The 14705-nt window shown below is 39.8% G+C and overlaps 1 pseudogene; it reads left to right on the top strand.

Annotated features, from left to right (window-relative positions):
• The window catches only part of LOC147466371 (sodium-dependent organic anion transporter-like), a 5725-nt pseudogene extending 5146 nt beyond the window's left edge, over window positions 1-579 (top strand).
• The last annotated feature ends 14126 nt before the right edge of the window (window positions 580-14705 follow it).

The raw sequence follows: 14705 nt of genomic DNA, 5'->3' as shown, positions 1-14705 counted from the left end.
GTGTGAGTGCGTGCATGTATATATGCATGTATATGTGTGCATGTATATGGTGTGTGTGCGTGCCCGTGTGCGTGTGCATGTGCATGTGCGTGTGTAAATGTGCGTGTGTAAATGTGCGTGTGTTTGTGCGTGTGTATGTGTGCGTGTATGCGTGCGCGTGTGTGTGTATGCTTGTGTGTCTGTTTGTGTGTGTTTATGTGTGTGGTAAGAAAATATGAGCAAAGTAGATAACAAGTAAAACAATTACATTATTCGTTTCCAGGACCACAAAGTATGCGCACGGTTGCCTGAAACCTCATGCCAAAAAACATAGTGGTAGCTACAAACATCATGCTGCTCTCCTTTCCATGCTGTGGTTAATACTTCAGCCTCCTCTCATGCTCCTTTATAAACAATGCTTATGCTTATGCTTATTGTGTTATTGGTTAGATATTTACACTGTTGTAATCCTACTCCGTTTGTTCGCGCAGTTCCGGGGGCAAATGGTGCTCCTTTCCGTGCTGTACGGCCTTGCCAATTGGGCCCAGTTGCTGGTGGAGTGCCATTTTCCAGGTGTGGATGTTCGTGCATCCGAGATGATGTCACAGAAGAGGCTTGTCCACTGTGATAGACAATACGCATTCTCACCAGGGCCTCCCCCGTCCTGCCCATTAAAATGTCACAAGTATTCGGTTTAATATTTGTCTTATCATTACACTCAATATTACCCGCATGGGGCTTACTTACTCAACCTGAAACATAAGCAGAGCAGACACTAAAAATATGCACATAGGGTAAAAACGGACAACACAGAGACCAAAGACGATACGCATAAATCCTCAAACACACTCACTCACACACAAACACACCACACACCACAACACACACACACACACACACACACACACACACACACACACATACCACCATACACACACACACACATGCACACACAAAACACTTGCACACAATTACTCACACACACGCACACGCCACAAGCGAGCACCACACACACAGTCTATATATATATATATATATATAAAATATATTATATATATTATATATATATATATATTCGTTCCATTATCATCGTGAGCTGTATCAATTCTACTGGAGGACGGGCCTCTGCTCACTCTCTTTCTTAGTCAGTCATTATGATCCTTGTGTTCTCGGATTCCAGTTTACTCTGCAAAATTCGCTATTTCATCACGCATCTGTCATTGGTCTTGGCCCTTGGTCTCTTTGCGTGTATTTCCCGTTCTGTGTAGTCTTGGTCTACCTGTGTCCTGTCTCCGTTATATATATCCAGCCCACTCCACTTTTTCTTCTTAATGCCTTGGAGTATCTCCTCTGCTTTTGTTGTCTGAAGCCATTGGGGCTCTTTTCTTGTCTCTTAGGCTAACTCTTAGCATAAGCCTTTCCTTCCTCTTTTGAGCACACAATTTCCTCTAAATTACTTTGGTTGTAGTCCATGCTTCTGGACCAAATTTTATGATGGGGAAAACACCATTAAGTCAAAAACCTTTCTCCTTTTGACATAGTGGCAACGGACTCATATTGCTTTGTGTACGAAGGCACTCCATCCTGCTGATTCGTCTTTTATCTAGCTTCACAGATGTATTTGCCTGGGGTTTAAGCTGCCCTACATCTACACACTCCGTTAATACTTCTAGTAACGCCCTGTATTTGTATTTGCTCAACGGGGTTCGCCTGTTGACATATTTATCATTTTAATATTCTTTTTAAAGGCCCAATCTTCAAAACTTTTCCTATTAAATTGTTAGTTAATTGTTGTAATTCATCTGCTGACCCGCGAAAAGAACAAGTCATCTGCAAATCTTCGCATTGCTTAAGTGTTCATCCCTAATTTTAATCCCTTTCTCCTTCCAATCTAATTCTTGAATTTGAATACTTCCTCTACGCAAGCTGTATAATAGCCTGCGGTGAGATGGGGTCACCTGCTATTGGTATTGTATCAATTTTCTGTGCCCTTGTGATGGGAGTTCTACCATCTTTCATCAGATATATATCCTCTAATAATCTCATATATTCTCTACTCCTTATTTATGAATTGCATCTAGTAATGCCACTATTGTACCGAGTCGAATGCCCTTTTTGTAATTACGGAATTGATACACAGAGGCTTCCTATATTCATGTGTTTTCACCCCTCTTATTTGGGTTTATGTGTGGGATATGGTCTGTAGGAATCTATTGTGGAAGCCTGCCTGTTCCTGGGTTGGTTTGAATGAAGGTAATCAGTGCGGGCTTGTGATGATTTTTCGTGAATAGTTTATAGATTATCTGAAAGGAGGTCTATAAGTCGATTATTTTTAGTCTTTGTGCCTCTTTCTGTGTATTAAAATAAATTATTGCGTTTTTCCAGAAGTTCGGAGTTTTACATCTGAATAAGATCTATATTAATGCCATCTTTCGTGCTCTTTTTCTCGTTTCATGCCTTTAGTGCCGTTTTTACTTCTTACCTAATGTCTGGAACATCTCCAATTGTTGTGTTTGCATCCGTTCGGGGGATCGTTTGAGTGTGTTAGTCGTGATAGAAGGCTTCTACTTTCTGTGACTAATTTCATTTTTATTGTATGTAAACCTCTCCATTGGTTTCTTTACTGCATACATTTGAATTCCCACATCTTTTTCTTCCGATTTTATCGTTTCTTCAGCTCTGCCTGATTCTATTTTGTTTCTGTTTGTACGTTATTTTCATGTTCCTCCGCTGTTGCATAAAAGCATTTTGTCTCTATTGAAAGCTAACTAAACTTTTATTTCGTCTTTAAAACCCCTATTTTAACGAGCAGCATCCTTTAATACTCTCACTGGAATTGGTGCGTTATTTGGTCTATGTCAAGATCGTTGAGGGATGGGGGGAGTTTAAATTTTGTTGTTTCAGATGTTTAGGACGTCGTCCTATTTTGTATGAGGCTTCTGTATGAGCTTATTTCGTTCCTTTTAGCTGTATTGATTCTGCCCAGTCTATGGTTGCTACCGACATTTTTTTATTGTGTCTTGTAAAATGTATGCACCAGTTGGTGATTATGGATGAATTTCGTTTTCCATGCCGGATGGCGATTTCCATGTCCATTTCCTCCAGGTTTCTTTCAACGAAGGTAGTCATAATTTTAAGGGATCGAGCTTTGGCCAATTCTATTAGCGCTTTCCTTCTCTCATTTCTGGTAGCTATTCCATGTTCCCAACCGAGGTTTCCTCATCTTCCCTTATCCTATCATGGCATTAAATCCCATAATCATGGAAAAATGCTCTCTTTTGCTTTATCAGTAGCTGCTTCCACTCTTCATGGAAGTTCTATCTCCTTATCATCATGAGGTAGGAGCATATACTTGGATGATTTAGAGGTTATATCTCTCATTTATTTCAAGTATTACAATTAAGCTAATCTTTTGCTCTGTAGAATTCCCTAATAATTTCTTCGAGGCGCTTGTGATCTAAGAAACTCAGTCTCCTAATTCTTGTTTGCTATCCAGAAGGTTTACCTCTCAAATATAGTAAGTGCCCAACATTTTGGTAATTTCTGCCCTCTTCACCTAGACTTCTAATTTCATGTAGTATTACAATATCCCATTTAATACTTGAAAGTTCAAAAGATCAGATTTTATTCTGAGAGTCCTTACACTGTAAGGGTTCATCAGCATAAGGCCAAGCCTAGGTCTAACAGATATTTTTTAGCACCCTCTGCTCCAGGACGCAATTCCCTCATGGCCGTCGTGACTAGGGGATACTTCACTTAGGGGGAAAGGGGCGTTGTTTGATAAATATCGCCTGATATTTGGAGATCTTAGCATTCCACGCATCTCAGCTCACTACTTACCGGTCTACTCCAGTGAGAATGGGCATTAATTTTATATTTAGTCAGGCCCGCATTAAGATATGTTGCATGCTCATGAGGGTCCTGTTGACACATCTGTACTCATGTACAAGTCTATATGTCAAATTGCACCCATACATGCACAGTGTAGACACACAATATCATAAAATGAAGTTAATAACACATTCCAAGCGATGTGTACAGATGCCAAGCACGTATACAGATACACTTGTGTACCTCGTGGATTGTGCTTTACCTTCAGCATGTGTACACAGGACTCATATATCAACAGTGTGTACACATGCTTACATTCGCACGTGAAATTTAATGTTGCCCATGCATTATAATTTGCTTAAATATATATAGCAAGGAATAGTATATATATCTTGCATTATTCGGCGAGGTATCGTAAGTATAGTAATACTTTCATAGATTCCTTTAGGAATCATTCTTTTTCGGGCTGCTTACATCACACCGTCAGAAAGTGGGATTTTAACTCAGGCCCAGATGTTGAAAGCGTGGTCTTGAAAGTGCCCTTGGCAGTGGGCACTAGGTGTCTCATTATGGGTACGTGGATGCAATGTTGACTCATGTTCTATGGGTTTGCTTGTGTTTGGTATATTTTATATGTGCAAGATTTTTCAGACATCCTCACGATGCTTCACATTGTATGGTATACTCGCCAAATCACTATATTAGATGGTATAATTTAATGTCTTGGTTTCAATTTTAGTTGGCAATTTGTCAATCTCCATACATTGAAGGGACATGGCTTTCCTACGGTATCTGTCTGTGGGTTGTTTTATATTCATTGGGCAATTTCTGATTTCGATTGCGTTGGGATAACACTCTAGACATCAAGATATTTGTCATCTTTGTATTGGCCACCTCGGATCCATTGAATATACATCATTTTACCCTTATATATCGCTTGCTAACATCTATAAACCTCTCAGACTCACGGCCAGATTATGGGATGGGTGGGGCTGGGGGGGGGGGTGGGACTTCTAGAGTGAGTTATAGATAGGTGTGTGTGGTGTGAGTGTTTGTGTGGCTTGGTGAGTGAGTGTGTGTGAGTGTGAGTGGGTTGTTTGTGTGAGTGTGTGTGTCGTGAGGGTTCGAGAATGAGAGTGCGTGAGTGTGAGTGTGGGTTTATGGTGCGGAGTTTGTGTTTGTGGGTGTGTGTGTTTTGGTGTGAGTGGGTTTTAGAGAGTTTGAGTATTTGTGACGTAGTTTTGGGGTGTGTCGTGTTTGTGAGAGTGTGTAGAGTGTGTTAGTGTGTGGTGTTTTGTCTGTGAGAGTGGGTGTATGTTAGATATTGAGAGAGAGTTTTATTTTTATATTATTTATTTTTTATATATATATCTATATATATGTATTATGTATATTTGTATATATAATATATATATATAGTATCTATATATATATATCTATAACTAAACATACACACAAACACACCCCATACACACACCCACACACACACCAACATATATTCACATCAATTGTGTGTATACATACTCACTCTCCAGCAAATACTATCTGGACACATCACTACCACCTATCCTCTCCCCCCCCCTCCACCCTACACCTCCTACCCCTCATATCATATACCACATCCTAAATATACCACTCCCAACAAAACCCCACCTCCACCACCCATTTAGCACCCCGTTTATATGTATTATATCTAGATATTTATATATATAAATATATATATTTTACATATATATAAATATACATATTATATCTAGATATTTTATATAATATATATATATATATATTTATATAAATACTTATACATCCCCCCCCACATCACCCCCCCCCACCCCCCCCCCCCCACCACACTCCACCCCCACCCCCCCCACCAAGGGAAGAAAAATATAGTGTATATATTTAAATTCGTGAGAGTCATTTTAGACGTGTTATATATGATGAGGTTAGAATTATTATATTGTTATGATATGTATAGTTTGTGGATGTATTCCGATATTGATAGTTAGGTTTATAAGTGTATATATATTGAGACTATATATTACAGCCGTCAGGGTAGTAATATATATGACTATATTTTTACTTAATTTTTATATATACTCAGTAAGTATTAGTTAGAGTTAGAATATATATTAGCGATAGTAGAGGAGTAGTGACAGTTGTGTGGGAGAATCAATTCTCTCATCAAACTCGTGTGTGTGGTATGTGATATATATATGATATGTTGTATAGATTTTTTAGATTAGATAGGTATAGTTATTGATGATTCTATAGTCTTATATAGAGTGTGAGTGTGTCGTTTGGTGATTTAGTGAGAGAGAGTGAGACAGCGTCTAGATTTATTCTCAGATAGTAAATATTTATTTATATCATTTAGTATAGATAGTTATATATATACGATAACAATATGGATGTGGTGTGTGTGCATAATCTTGTGACTGTGTGATGTGGCGCACGCATTTACTGTGGTTGTGGGTGTATGTGATGTAGAGTGAGTGCTGAGTGTGTGTGTGATAGTGTGAGAGTGTGTGTGTGAGTGTGTGAGTGGGAGGGAGGGGGTGGGGTGAGGGGTGTGGGGGGGGTGAATTGGTGTGTGTGAGTGTGTGAGTAGTATGTGCGTGTGTGAGTGTGTGTGTGTGTAGGTGGGTGTGTGAATGAGTGTGGGTGTATGGTGTGTGAGGTGCTCAGTATGTATGTTTGTGTGTGTTTGTGTGTGTGTGTGTGTGTGCTGTGTGTGTGTGTTGTGGCTTTGTGTGTGTGGGTGTCTGGGTAGTGTGTGTGATGTGAGTGTAGTGTGTGAGTGTGTGTGTGTGTGTGTGTATGGGTGTGTGTGTGATGTGCGTGCTGTTTGTGGTGTGGGGTGTGTGTGTGGGTGTGTATGTGTTTGGTTTGTCCGTGTGTGTGTGTGTTGGAGTGTGTGCGGGCTCCTCGTGTCTGTTTGGTGTTTGTGTGTGTGTGTGTGAGTGTGTGGTGTGAGGTGAGTGAGTGTGTGTGTGAGTGAGGCGTGTGTGTCTGTGTGAGTGTGTGCGGTTGAGAGTGTGTGAGTGTGTGTGTGTGTGTGGGTGATGTGTTTGTGTGTGAGAGAGTGTGTGTGTGTGTGTGAGAGGTGAGTGTTGGAGGGCGAGTGAGAGAGAGTGTGAGTGTGGGTGTGAGTGTGTGAGTGTGTGGATGGAGTGGTGGGTGGGAGAGATGAGTGATGTGTGTGTGTGAGTTCGTGTGTTTTTAGATTGTGGGTTGTATAGATGATTTGGTTAGAGAGGTATGATAGAGTTAGAGATAGAGTTAGATGAGTGTGTAAGAGTGTGTGTGAGTGTGTGAGTGTTGGATGTATGGGTGGGTGGGATATTGAGAAAGTGAGTGAGTGTGTGTGTAGTGAGAGATTTGTGAGAGAGATGTGATTGAGGTTAGATGTTTGATGAGTGATTGAGTGGGTGTGTGTGGGACGAGGGTGAGGGATTTATGTGTGAGACTGGAGTGCTGTATGAGAGGGTGGGGGGAGAGTGTGAGAAATTGTGAGTTTGTGTGTGTGTGTGTGTGTGTGTTTGAGTGAGTGAGTGAGTGTGTGAGTTTAGTGTGTATGTGTGTGTGTGGGTGTGTGTGTGAGAGAGGGTGAGTGAGAGTGTTTGTGTGATTGTGTGTGTGTGTGTGGGTGAAAGTACAGACCTGTGTAGAGAGTGTGTTGTGTGGGGTGTGTGTGTGGGAGGGTGTTATGTGTGGTGAGTAGAGAAAGTGGAGTGAGTGTTAATGTGTACCAATGTGTGTGGGTTGACTGTCACTCAGTAACTCTCACTCTCATATCCTACAGAAATCTCTCATCTCTTCACTCTCTGTCTGTTGTGTGTGTTGTGGAGTGTGAGTGTGTGAGTGGTGTTGTGTGTGAGAGAGTGTGGAGTGTATTAGTGAGTGTGAAGATGAGGGGTGGGGGGGTGGGGGGGGGGGTGGGTGGGTGGGGGGGGGTATACTGTCGGTTGAGTTGTGTGAGAGGAGTGTGGTGTGTTTGTGTGCGTGAGTGTGTGGTGATTGAGGTGTTGTGTGTTTGTGTGTGTGTGTGAGTGTGGGTGTACATAGGTATTAAGTGTGTGTACTGTGAGTGTGGCGGTGAGAGTTGAGAGTGTGAGTGTGAGGGTGAGGGTGTGTTTGAGTGTGTGGATTGTTGGTTTGAGAGTGGGTACAGTAACAATCTAACTCTCACTCTATACAATACAATCTCTCTCACACTCAATCAAACTATCTCTTCTAAAGATTAGAGTGAGTGTGTGTGAGATTGTGAGTGTGTGTGTGAGATTGTGAGTGTGTGTTGAGTGTGAGTGGGTGAATGTGTGTTTTAGACTGTGTGTGTAGGAGAGTGGTTTGAGTGATAGGGTGTGTAGAGGAGAGCGTTTGCTGTTTGTGTGTGGTTTTGGATGAGATGTAGAGTTGAGTATAGTTAGAGAGATTGTTTAGTAGTGTGAGATATGTGACAGAGTGAGAGACACTGATGTTTATGAGATTGTGGGCGTTGAGATTAGTGGATAGTTAGTGAGGTGTGTGAGGTGAGGAGAGTTATAGAGGGAGGTTGTCATATTATTGTTCGGGATGTTGTCTGTGTGAGATGTATGAGTGTGAGTGTTTGTGTCTGAGTTTGAGTGTGAGATTTTGTGTGTGAGTTGTGTTATTGATATGGTCATTGGTGGTCCGCCTGTCGGGTTGGCGATACCCGCGCCGGTTGTGTTTGGTTTGTGAGAGAGTGTGGATTGTGTGTGTGTGTGAGAGTGTGAGTGTGGGGTGAGTGTGAGAGTGTGTGTGTGAGTGAGTAAGTGTATTTGTGTGGGTGTATCTCAATCTCTCATATATAACTCTAAGTGAGTGAGTGTGTGTGTTTGTGTGTGGTGAGTGTGTGTGTGTGTGGCTGTGTGTGTGAGTGTGTTGTGAGAGTGGTGAGAAAGTGAGTGGGTGTGAGTGGTGAGAGTGTGGAGTGTGAGGGAGACTTGAGTTTCAGTGTTTTTAGTGTGTGAGGTCGTGAGAGTTAGTGAGTGATATACATATATATGTGGGTGGGTGTGTGTATAATATAGATATTGTAGAATTTAGATATATATAAGTTATTATTTTTATATATTTATATAATATGTGTGTGGGTGGGTGTGGGTGGGTGTGAGTGTGTGTGTGTGTGTGGTTGTGTGTGTGTGTGTGTGTGTGTATTCTTATATAGAATATATATATTATATATATATATAGTTTTCTATATATTATCAAAATATAAATACTATTTATATTCTCCTCTAACTATCTATCTCATACTATACTATATACTTTATTACTATATATATTTACTATATTTACTCATATCTATATACCCCCGCATCCTATCATCCCACTCCCCCGCCCCCTCGGTCCCCGCGCGTGCCCCCCCTACCTGTGGCGTGGGCGGTGTGTGTGTGGTGGGGCGGTGGAGGTGAGGCGCGGCACAGTTCTTCCTGACGTGCTGATACGTCTGCAGTGTTCGATGAGTGAGCCTCGCCTCGCCCACCTACCGCGAGCCCAATTTGTGCCCTCGACGCGCGCCGCTCGATCGTCACGACTACCCCCCAACTCCCGCTCCCCCCTCGTCAGCGACACACACTCCGCGCACACCCACAGGTGGTGAGTGTTGGGAGTGTGTTATGTGTGTGTAGTGTGAGTGTGTGTGGTGTGTGTGTGTGTTGGTGTTGTGTGTGTGTGTGGTATGTGTAGTGTGTGTGTGTGTGGGTGTATGGGTGTGTGTGTGTGTGTGTGTGTGTGTGTGTGTTGTGGTGTGTGTGAGAGGGTGTGTGGGTGTGTTGGGGTGTCTGGGTGTGTAGGTTGGAGATGGAAAAAAAAACATACACCAAACAACCACACACAACCACACACACAAACACACAAAATACAAAAACATCCTCACACCACCCCTACCCCACACTCAACACCACACACACAAACCCCCCCCTACCCTCCCCCCCCCCCACCCACCCCCCCTCCACCACCACCCACACCCCCCAACCACTCCCCCCCACCCAGACTCTAACTCTCCCCCTCCTTACCCTCCCACCACACCCCTCACTTCTCCCCCAACACCTCCCACCACTCCCCACCCTACTCATTCGTAATACAAGGATACACCCCACACCATAACCCCCACCCCCACCAACCCCACACACAAACACACACACACATATATATATATATATATATATTATTATATATATATATATATATATATATAAATATTTTATATATTTATATATATATATATATATATATATATATTTATATATATATATATATATATATATATATATATATATATTATATATATATATATATATATTATGTATACACAACCACACACACACCACACACAACACACACACCACACACAACACACACAACACAACACACACACACCCATTTATATTATATATATTATTATATATATTATTTATAATATATATATAAATGCATACATATATATATTTGTATACACACACACACACTCATTATATATGTATTTATATATATATATATATATAATTATATATATATATATATGTATATATGTATAAATATATATATATATCATATATATATATATATATTTATATATGTATATATTTATATATATATTATATATATATATATCTATATATATACTATATATATATATATATTATATATATATATATGTGTGTGTGTGTGTGTGTGTGTGTGTGTATAAATTTATATGTATTGCTTATATATATATATATATTATATATATATATATATAGTGTAATATATATAATAATTTATATATATATATATATATATATTATACATATCTTACGCGCGGTTCGAATCCCGGTCAGGGAGGTTAAAAAAATTGTATATTTATAGATATATATATATATGGTAACTTTATATTTATATATAGTTATATATATTTATTATTGATATAGATATTTAGTCTTTGTAAAGATATAGATAATGGAATACATAATATATATATATATATTTATTTTATTTTATATGTATATATATAGACGATATATATTTAGACATATAGATGATTAGATATATGGGTATGTAGATATTTGTTGAGAGATATTTTTTGATTTTGATTAGTGTTTGAGCGTGATATAGATTAGATATATCTTGATATATTGTGAGATTATATATATATATATATATAGATGGAGTTTATATGGTATGAGATTAAGTATATTTATATATGGAGAAATATATAGATATATTGAATATATATAGAGATATCATTTATATATATATTGAGATATATTTATATGGTGATGTGGATGTGTGTGTGTGTCCGTGGGTGTGGGGGGGGGGTGGGTGTGTGTGTGGGTGGGTGTGTTTTGTAACATATATTTTTTGATTTGTAAGATAGTAGGATAGATTGTATTTTCAGATAGTGATATTAGTGTTTTAGTGAGATTAGAGTGTTATGTGAGTGAGTTATATTATAGGGTTTCTGTAGTGGAGAGATTGAGTTATTGGTGAGAGTGATCGAGTGATGAGATAGTAGTAGTTTATAGATAGTGTGTGTGTGTTTTATATGAAGTAGAGGGTGACCACTACTCTTCTCACTAATCACGCACACACCAACTCACACAACTACGAGGTGTGAGAGAGTGATTGATTGCGTGAGAGAGAGAGTATAGAGTTACTATTATATATTTAGTGATTGTGAGTGAGGGTGGGGTGTGGGTGGGGGGTGGCGCGGGGTGGGTGTGGCGGGTATGGGGGGGGGGGGGGGGGGAGGTTGTCATAGTGAGGGAGTGGGTGAGTGTGTGTGTGGTGTGTGTTTGCTGTGGGGTATGATTCGAGAGTGTGTAGTGATGGAGTGTGAGATTTCAGTTCTGGTTGGAAGAGTTAGGTGTGTGTTAGTGTGTGAGTGTGTGTTGTTTGTGTGTATGTTTGCGTGTTAGTTTAAGTGTGGTGGGGGTGTGTGTTGTGAGTTGTGTGTGTGGTGTAGGGGTGAGTTTGTGTGTTTGTGTGTAGTGTGAGGGTGTGCTGTGTATGTATGTGAGTGTGGGTGTGTGTGGTTTGTTTGAGTGATGTGAATGTGTCTGTGTCTGTGTATGTGTGAGGTGTGTGTGTGTGTGTGTTGTGTGGAGTTGACCAGTGTGTGTAGTGAGTGTGTGTGTGTGTGTGTGTGTGTCCCCCCCCGATGTGTTGTGGGGTGTGTGTGTCTGTAAGTCTGTGTCTGTCATGAGGTGTGTGTGTGTGTTGAGTGAGTGTGTTTGTGATTGAGTGAGCGTGTGTGGCAAGTTTATAGAGTGTGGTCTGTGAGTGTGTTGTCTGTTGAGTGTGTGTGTGTGGTTGTGAGTGTGTGTGTTGAGGGAGTGTTAGTTATGTTTGTATGTATGAGTTTGTGTGTGTGTGTGTATGTGGGTGTGTGAGAGAGAGTGTACAGTATGTGGTTTGTGTGAGAGTTAGAGTTGTGTGTGTGAGGAGTCGTGTGTGTGGGTGTGTGTAAGAGTGTGTGTGCTGTGTGTTTGTGGTGTGTGAGGTTGGGTGTGTGGGTGAGTGTGATCATGTCGTGTGAGTGTGGTATTGATTTGTGCAGAGTGTGCGTGTGTGTGAGCATTAGAGAGCTAGATGTAGTTGGTGGTGAGTTAGAATTGATAGTGAGAGATGGAAGAGAGATAGTGTGGGTTTATTCTGTAGAGTAGAGTGTCTGAGAGTGATTGAGTTATTGAGATAGAGGATAGGGTGTGTGTAGTTATAGAGAGTAAATATAGAGATAGAGAGATAGATTAATGGTATACATATATATAGTTTTATAAAATATAATATATATATATATATAGATATGATATATATATATATGTAGGTATTTATATATATGTATACATATCCTATGTATATATTATATTCTATATATTATATATATAAAATACTCATATATTTCTACAAAAATCTAAGTATCACACACACAACACCCACCCCTTACCTCAAAATCACACTAACACAAATATTCACCTCAAAAACACACACACACACACAAACAAACAGCCATACACCACACCACATACCCCCCCCCCCCACAATACAACACAACAACCAACAACACACAACAAACACACACACACATACACATCACACAACACACACCCACACACAACCAACACAACAACAACACACACACCCACCACCAACAACACACACAACACACCACCACCAACAACACCAACAACCCCCACACCAAAAATAAAAAATAAATAAAACAACCACACCCATACACATAACACAAACACCAAAACACACACAACACACACAATACACAAACAATACACACACAACACACACACAAAACACACACAACAAACCACCCACACACACATACACACAAAACCCACCCAACACACTTACACCCAACCCACCACACACACAACACACACAATAAACTCAATCACACACCACACACAACAAACACTAACAAAACAAACAAACATCACAAAAACACAAAAACAATCACACTAATATAACAACTAAAACACACACTCACACAAACAAACTAACAAACATATCCAAAACTATATAATACAAAACTCACCAAATCTACACCTACCAATCACACACAAAAACATACAACAAACTCAAACACCACACACACACACAAACATAACAATTCACTACAAAATCCTAATACTCAAAAGTAGACCAAAAATCCTCACACTATCATCCCAGCTTATATATATATATATATATATATATATAAAATCACATATATATATATATATATATATACATAAACACAACAACACAACACAAACACAACAAAAAACACACACCCACGCACCACACCAACACACACACCCACAAAACACACACAAACCCACCACACAAAAACAACCACACAACAACCTAATAAACAGTAAACCAACCAACACAAAAAAACAAACCACCAAAACACCTATCACACCTCCCCACCAACCCTTCCAAACACACTCTAAAAAATACAAACATATAAACACCCCCCCCCCCCCCCCCCCCCCCCCCCCCCCCTTCACCACTCTATATATCTCTACACTTCCCCTATATACCTCCATATAAATACTCACCACCCACACTCCCCTCCCCCCCATATCCCCCCCTCCCCCCCCCTATCCCTATTCTACCATCAGACTTTCTAATACCATACACATACCCCCCCCCTACCTACTATATATCCCACTACTACCCTTTATTATATCACCCTATATCACCCCCTACTATGAACCTACTATTCTATATATACCCTTCTATTATTTAACATATACTAAATATATATATATACCTATATATAATATTATATATTATATATTTATATATTATATATATATATATCTATATGTTACCATACACCACACAAACACATCACTTACACATATATGGCAGTGAGTATGAGAGGTTTTGATGTTAAAAAAGGGCGGGCATAGCGATATTAAGGGTAAAAATGATGTATATTCAATGATCCGTCCCCCGGTGGCACCATACAAGTGAACTATCTGTGCAGTCTAGAGTGTGTATACAACGAAATAGAATCAGAAATTGCCCAAGTGTTATTAACAAAATAACAAAGTAAGCATACGAAGAACGCTTGTCCCTTCATGGTATGGAGTATTGCCAAAAGTGCACACTATAAATGAAAAAAAAGACATTAAATTTACCCTCTATAATAGTGATTTGCGAGTATACATACAATTGAAAGCATCTGAGGATGACTGAATATCTTGCCTAATAAAATACCAACCAAGCAAACCAAATAGAAAATGAGTCAAAACATTGCATCACGTCCCCCATAGATGACACGCTAGTGCCACTGCCAAGGGGCACTTCAAGACAAACTTCCTTTCAACATCTGGCCTGAGTTAAAATCCCACTTTGCGGGTGAGTTCGCCAGGAAATAGAATTGATTC

The sequence above is a fragment of the Penaeus japonicus genome, unplaced genomic scaffold, assembly GCF_977035675.1.
Source record: "Penaeus japonicus unplaced genomic scaffold, GWHDUDI00000001_assembly GWHDUDI00001472, whole genome shotgun sequence".
NCBI classification, from domain to species: domain Eukaryota; kingdom Metazoa; phylum Arthropoda; class Malacostraca; order Decapoda; family Penaeidae; genus Penaeus; species Penaeus japonicus.
Note: the sequence above shows the minus strand (reverse complement) of the source record. Positions and strands in the feature narration are given on the sequence as shown.